This window comes from Salvia splendens, unplaced genomic scaffold (genome assembly GCF_004379255.2).
Source record: "Salvia splendens isolate huo1 unplaced genomic scaffold, SspV2 ctg845, whole genome shotgun sequence".
In the NCBI taxonomy this organism is placed as follows: Eukaryota; Viridiplantae; Streptophyta; class Magnoliopsida; order Lamiales; family Lamiaceae; genus Salvia; species Salvia splendens.
Window position 1 is genome coordinate 24894 of NW_024599526.1, and position 6700 is coordinate 31593.

Genomic DNA, 6700 nt, shown 5'->3' on the forward strand with positions numbered 1-6700 from the left:
TATTAGATATGACTAGCTAGATATTTTATAGTCGCTAACATAATACACTCCTTAAACATCATGTGTCAATTTTTGCACATGTCATCCATCTAGTAACATTCATGCAACAATATTGGTAAAGGTCTCTTACTAAAAATAATTTGATTTTCTGCTAAACTCTTAATAAAAATACTAACGTGAATAACTCAATAAATCAAATCTGTAATAGCATCTTGAAGGGGAGAGGTAAAGTCTTATAACTACTACCATATTTACCTTCTTATCATAAAAAATCATTCTATAAGGAAAATGTATTTGAGAAGATATTATATCTTTCCTCATTTAAAAGAGGTATATCTTTAGGTAAAATCTTATAGGGTAGTGATAAAATTCAAACTCTTAATATTATACAAACTCCAAACTGTTGTGTTGACATTTTTTGTTGCTATTATTTTGTCATCAGCTGACATTTTTGACGGTCTAAATCATAGTTTATAGTTTGTACAATATTTATAATTTATATTTGATTACTATCATATTTACCGTTTTTTCATTAAAAATCGGAAAACGTATTTAAGAAGATATTATACGGAGTACTTTTTCTGTTTTGAAATGCATCTCATATTATTTTTTTTTATTTTTGAAAATAAATTACTTTTCCATATATACTTTTTTCTTTTGAAATTTATACATGATGATGATATACATGAACATTTACGGAGTATATTTTTCTTTTTGAAAATGCAAATACATGATATACATTTTACCGTATATACATGATATACATGAACATTTTACCGTATATACCTTCTGAGATACTCTAACTTAAAGTGTAATCGAAAATCTCATAATTTAATGGACTTTTTTTTTGTAATTACCAAGGGTATCCACCGCGGGCCTAATGATTATTCTCCGCATTGATTGGTAGGCACCTCAATATATCCACCGCGCTGATTTGTAGGCATCTCAATATACCCAAAGGCAGGGATCGATCCCCTGACCATTTAGTTAAGGATGGACGAGTCTCGTGCTTGAGTTAATCTAATGGACTTTTTAATAACACAATTATAATAAAAGTCAACGAAATAAATGATAGGAGTACTACAGTTTTGAAGTACATAATAAATAATCAATGCAGATGATATATTGAGTTGTATAATCCAGCGAAGCGCAATTAATAGAGGCAATTGAAATTATATTCCTTATTTACACCAATAATTCCCCCATCGAAAAATATTCAATTTTATTTTTGGTTTAATATTAATTTCCTCGCTTTCTGAAGATTTCGTAGCAGTAGATTCCTCAGTTTGCTGACGCCCTCTTTTTCTCTCTTGTCGGAGATAAAGAAAAAGGGGTGTGAAAATTATTGAATTTTTTTCTAGCTCAATTTCTCGAGATAGTTATTGGAAAATATGCCTCGCACTTCATCGAAAAAAGGCTCCGCAAATTCGACATCTTCCGGCGCTTCATCAACGGTGGATCTTTTTCGCGCAGGTTCTCTCTATTTTACTTGGATTTTGGGTGTGTTCGATGTTTATCAAGTTCAATTAATTGCTTTGGTGAGGAGATAAATATGATCTCGATACATAAATGTATGTGTTTGTAGAATTATTTTAGGCGATTTGATTTTACATCCTTGATCGTGTTAATTGTTAACTTTAATCGGGCACCTAATATATGGGAGCAAGTAGATTCTTACTAGCATGGTAGTGGAATTGGAATGCAATTCGTTGTGTGATTTGATTATTTGCAGTCTTAAATGCTTTCCGTGAGTGATTGTGTTTGAGATGCTTGAAAAAGTGACTGACGTTTGCGATGCAATGAACGTTGTCCATTGCTTGCTTTTACTTATGTCACATTCTGATTTTTTATCAAGAATTTATTGGAGTAAGTTGACTTAGTTATACATATGGTTGGTGGTAATGCTCTTTAGTTTCATTGGTAATGCCAATGATATAACTCAATCGTCTCAATTCTTAGACAGTAGACGGCCAGCATAATTAATTGTCACTTTGACATGTGGAAGTAAACATACTGATTAATGAGCTTCTGAGTTTTGTATCTTCAAGAGGTAGGAGTAATAGTTGGATACAATGTGTAATTTGTAATTGATAGAAACATGACGTGATAACTTTGGTACTGGACGACTGCAATCGAAGGTCGTAACTTTCATAGATTGTGTAATTTGTAATTGATAGAAACATGACGTGATAACTTTGGTACTGGACGACTGCAATCGAAGGTCGTAACTTTCATAGATTGTCATGAGATTTGGCTGTGGAAACAAGGCTGATCCCATCAATTGAATTAGCTACTACGATCTCTAAATTATTAGATCTGGCAAAGGAATATATAGCAGTGTTGTGTTGCGTGATGACAATGTGGGAATCAAATAATTGAAAGCTATAGACTGCTAGAAACCTGCCATCTTTGCAAAGTTCTAGTTGACAGTGCTTAATTTTCCTCAAAAGCAACGGAGTATCATTTTTACAATTAGTTTACCTGTAATGTGTTTTCTTGGATGTTTATGAAGAGATTATGCATAGTTATTTTCTGTACAGTGAGATCGCAATAGCTAAAGATAAGGACTTAATTTGAAACTTATATTTGTAAGTTTAGCATGACGAGGAGGGTTCTGGATTTTATCAATTTTGTTATGATTTTTACAAATTGTCTTGAGTAAATAAGTAACACACACTCCATGGATTTGATCAATTTTGTTATGTAGATTTTATTAATATTGTTATGTAAAGAAAATTGCAAGAACTGAAGAACATATGGCTATATGAGTAATATTTTCCATCTCGTGATGCTTCCATTTCTTTTCAAACTTTGTTCATTTGCTTACTGCGAGATATGTTTTTCTATGGTTCAGCTTCTGGTAAAGCAGCTTCTAAAGAGCTGGAGCGGATTGACCAGCTCTTCTATAATTATGCGAACAGTTCCTCTCGTATTATTGAGTAAGTACCCTCAATCTGCATTATAAATTATTATTGGTCTTATATGCTCTGCTATCCATGTACTTAACCTGAGTAAAGTTCATTGTTGCAACCCAATGGAGGTTTACACTACATTTTAATCATGGATAAGAATTAAGAAAATGTTTTATTTGTTTCGCATGGATATTTTCAAATTATGAATTCAGAGTCTTGCTTTGTATCATATATATCAGTAACTATTTTATTGCAAGAGAATGGCGGGAGATTGCTTTTCTTTCTTTCTTTCTTTCCACGATCCTTAGAAAAACTTAGGCTTAGATTTCCATCATGATTGTTCCAGAAATTTCTATACCCATGTCCTTTTTAGCTCCATCTATCCATTTAATTCTCTTATGCGTGTAGAAGTTGATAATTTTGCTTGTAAGTTCTATGTATTCTCTTAGCTCCTGGTTAGTACTCGTTGGTTTGGCTCCTTTTCTCAATCACAAGTTTTATTCTTTCCTATGTATTTGCTTGGACGTGCATGATTTTTGATCTTTTGTGAACAGCCCAGAAGGAATTGAGTCACTGTGCTCGGATTTGGAACTTGACCACACAGATGTGAGGATATTAATGCTTGCTTGGTGAGTCATTCTTGTATTTGTTTTATGTAATCTACAGTTGAAACATTTTATATCAGATATTGAAATCTGTATACTTTGATTTTAGGAAAATGCAAGCAGAGAAACAAGGATACTTCACCCTGGTAGGAATGGTTCTATAGTAGTTTCATATTCTACCTAGATCCTGTTGAATGAATGTTTAAACATAGTCTATGATGCTATTCTCTACTTTAAGTTTTCTTTTCAATAATGGAGAGTTGAATATTGTGTTTCTCTATATAAGGAACTTAAATATAACTGCAATTACCTCAACTTGTAGAGTGTATTCTCCAGCCTCATATATCATTGAGATCTTGGGTCTAAGACAACTATAACATGTGTAAGAATGTGCCGTCGATATTGGCTTGATATTTGTATACTGTAGTTGGTTTTGTCTTGTTTGGGGTGAATTGAAGGATCTCACCTTCAACCGTAGCATCATAGACTTCAGTATTTCCTATCTAAATAAACCAGCTGGTGATTAGTAATTAGATGTGACGTGTATCTGAAAATTGTTGAACTCTTTGGCTTTATCGCTACCCAATGTTATCAATCTCGTATGGCGGCTTATGGTGGTTCGCCTAAAAACCGCCACAGGGATATGGCGTATTATTATGGCGGATATGGCGGTCAATAATTAAATAAATAAAACGATACTTATATATTTATATATAATTCAGAAATTAGAAAATAATTAAAATATAACATTTAAAACACTTTAAACAATTAATTAAGTATAAAATACAACTCTAACATCCATGTTTCTTGCATAATGCCCCATTCCTAAATACAGTACACATGCAATGTTGTCAAATGTTGGATATGGCGGTGCTATGGCAGCGACATGGTACTATGGCGTTTCCACCACTGAACGCCATGCCATAGCGCCATGGCGCCTCCATATCCGCTATTTGATAACATTGTCGCTACCTGTAAGGTTGCTATGGTACTGTCAAGGGAAAATTTCGGATCATATGCTTGGGAAAGGGAGTTGGAGAAGGAATATTTTTATCACTTGTTTCGATATATTGTACATCTTTTATGTCTTGTTTTGATGAGGTATATAGAAGATTAAATAGCTGTAAGCCGGAGGACTTGTTGAAACATTCATCTTATTTATTTTCACTTAATTGATCAACCTTCTCTCTTGAGTTCAATGGATTTCAGGATGAGTGGCGAACTGGCTTTAAAGCTCTAAGAGCTGACACCATGATTAAAGTGAAAAAGGCACTTCTGGATCTTGAGAAAGAGGTATGAATTATGGTCACATTCTGGTTTTTAAATGAAACTGAATTCTAGTGATTATGGCACTAACAATGATGGTACCAGAATAATTTTCTTCTAGTGCTTATTGTTGATCGAATTTGCTTTTTCTCTTAAAAGGTCAGAAGGTCGTCAAACTTCATTGACTTCTATTCATATGCCTTTAGATATTGCCTGACTGGTAAGTTACTCGGAATAAATGTTCAGAGCTTCGTTTTCGAGGCTTTAGCTCCTATTTCTGACCTTCATGTGCTGTATGTTCCCTACTTCTTCCAGAGGAGAAGCAAAAAAGCATAGACATTGAAAGCATTTGTCTCCTGCTGGATCTCGTTCTTGGGTCACAATTCCATCCTCAAGTGGATGCACTTAATCAGTATCTGAAGGTACTCCATTTTACCAATTGCTGTCCGTTTGCATGATTCATGTGTTCCAAACGATTGATCGTACATACAATCATGATAGAGATTTCTCCATGCCTGTTTTCTTCTACTTCATTTATGCACATAAGTTTTACGTTTCAGGCACCCCGTTTACATCTATCACCGGATATATTAAAGTCCCTCAAAGCAATAGTCTGAAGTTATAAACACAATTGATGGAAATATAAATATGGAAGAATATTTGAATAAGCACACACTCATTTATGTCATTATTACAAAAGTATTCATTACATATGTGGCTGATTACAGATACAGATTGATTACAAGGTGATTAACATGGATCAGTGGATGGGTTTCTATCGGTTCTGCAACGAGGTATGTTGATGATCCAATTATTATCTCAAACAAATCCAGACATCTAGAACTGCTATGATGACTTTTTCTTGTTGGCCGTCGTTCTAGAATATATTTACTACGATTAATTTAACGATATTCGTTGATGATATTGTAACAGATCAGTTTTCCAGATTTTGCAATTATGATCCAGATCACGCATGGCCTTTGATCCTGGACAATTTTGTTGATTGGATAAGATCCAAGTGAAGTTAAGTTCAAGCCGTGTTGGGTGACTCATGATCGTTACCTGCACGTGTGCCTCAAAGTAAAGCTTATACATAGGTACACCATGCACTTTGCGAATATCTCGATAGGGCCTACAAGCAGAATAACAGCTGCTATTGTTGTTCCTACTGCTCTCTAGATATTGATTGTGATTGTTTATCTTCTTCACTTGAAATTGGACATGAAATTGATGACGAACTGATAGCTTGCTATTAATTATATTTGCAGTTTTCTTGATTTAGGACCTTCTCATTTCTACCTGCACAAACAAAATTTCGTTGTTACGTATAATTTCTTTTGTCATATGATTTCTCCATGTCTAGCCTAAGGTAAGTACTGATGGTTGCTCCTGAATCAAATTTTGAAGAGATTTGATAGTGATGGTTGGCTTTGATCGGTTGGTGTAGAAGGTAGGCCCCAAGTGCAGTATTCTTTGAAATTAAGTAAACTATAGATAGAAGACATTGAAGAAAAAATAAAGTTCGGTGCTAGATAAATCAAAAAGGTGCCTTGATTGAGATGAAAGTAGTTACAAGTGAGAACACAGTGCAAATCCTTGAGAGCCATTGATCTAAGCCATAGCTCTTGTTATATATCATAGTACGAAAAGCGTCCATTAATGAAATTAACACGAGAGCAGATCATCTAAACTCGCGTCGAAGAAGAAGGGCAAAGCCCCTTTTTGTGTGTGGTGTGTAAATATACAGAGCTTTGTGGGGGAGATGAAAGTTTACAAGGGCTGTCACATTCAGCATTATAATAAGATCACAAAGAATCGATATTGAACATACATTCCCCTCTTTCAATATTTGCTATAGCTGTTGGAGACCTCTAGTTTTGTATTCAACTCAGACCCCACTGGATGAGGCTACGATGC

The 6700-nt window shown here is 34.3% G+C and overlaps 1 pseudogene; it reads left to right on the forward strand.

The window, feature by feature from the left end:
* Positions 1-1160: 1160 nt before the first annotated feature.
* Positions 1161-6064, forward strand: LOC121791591 (annotated as a pseudogene).
* The last annotated feature ends 636 nt before the right edge of the window (positions 6065-6700 follow it).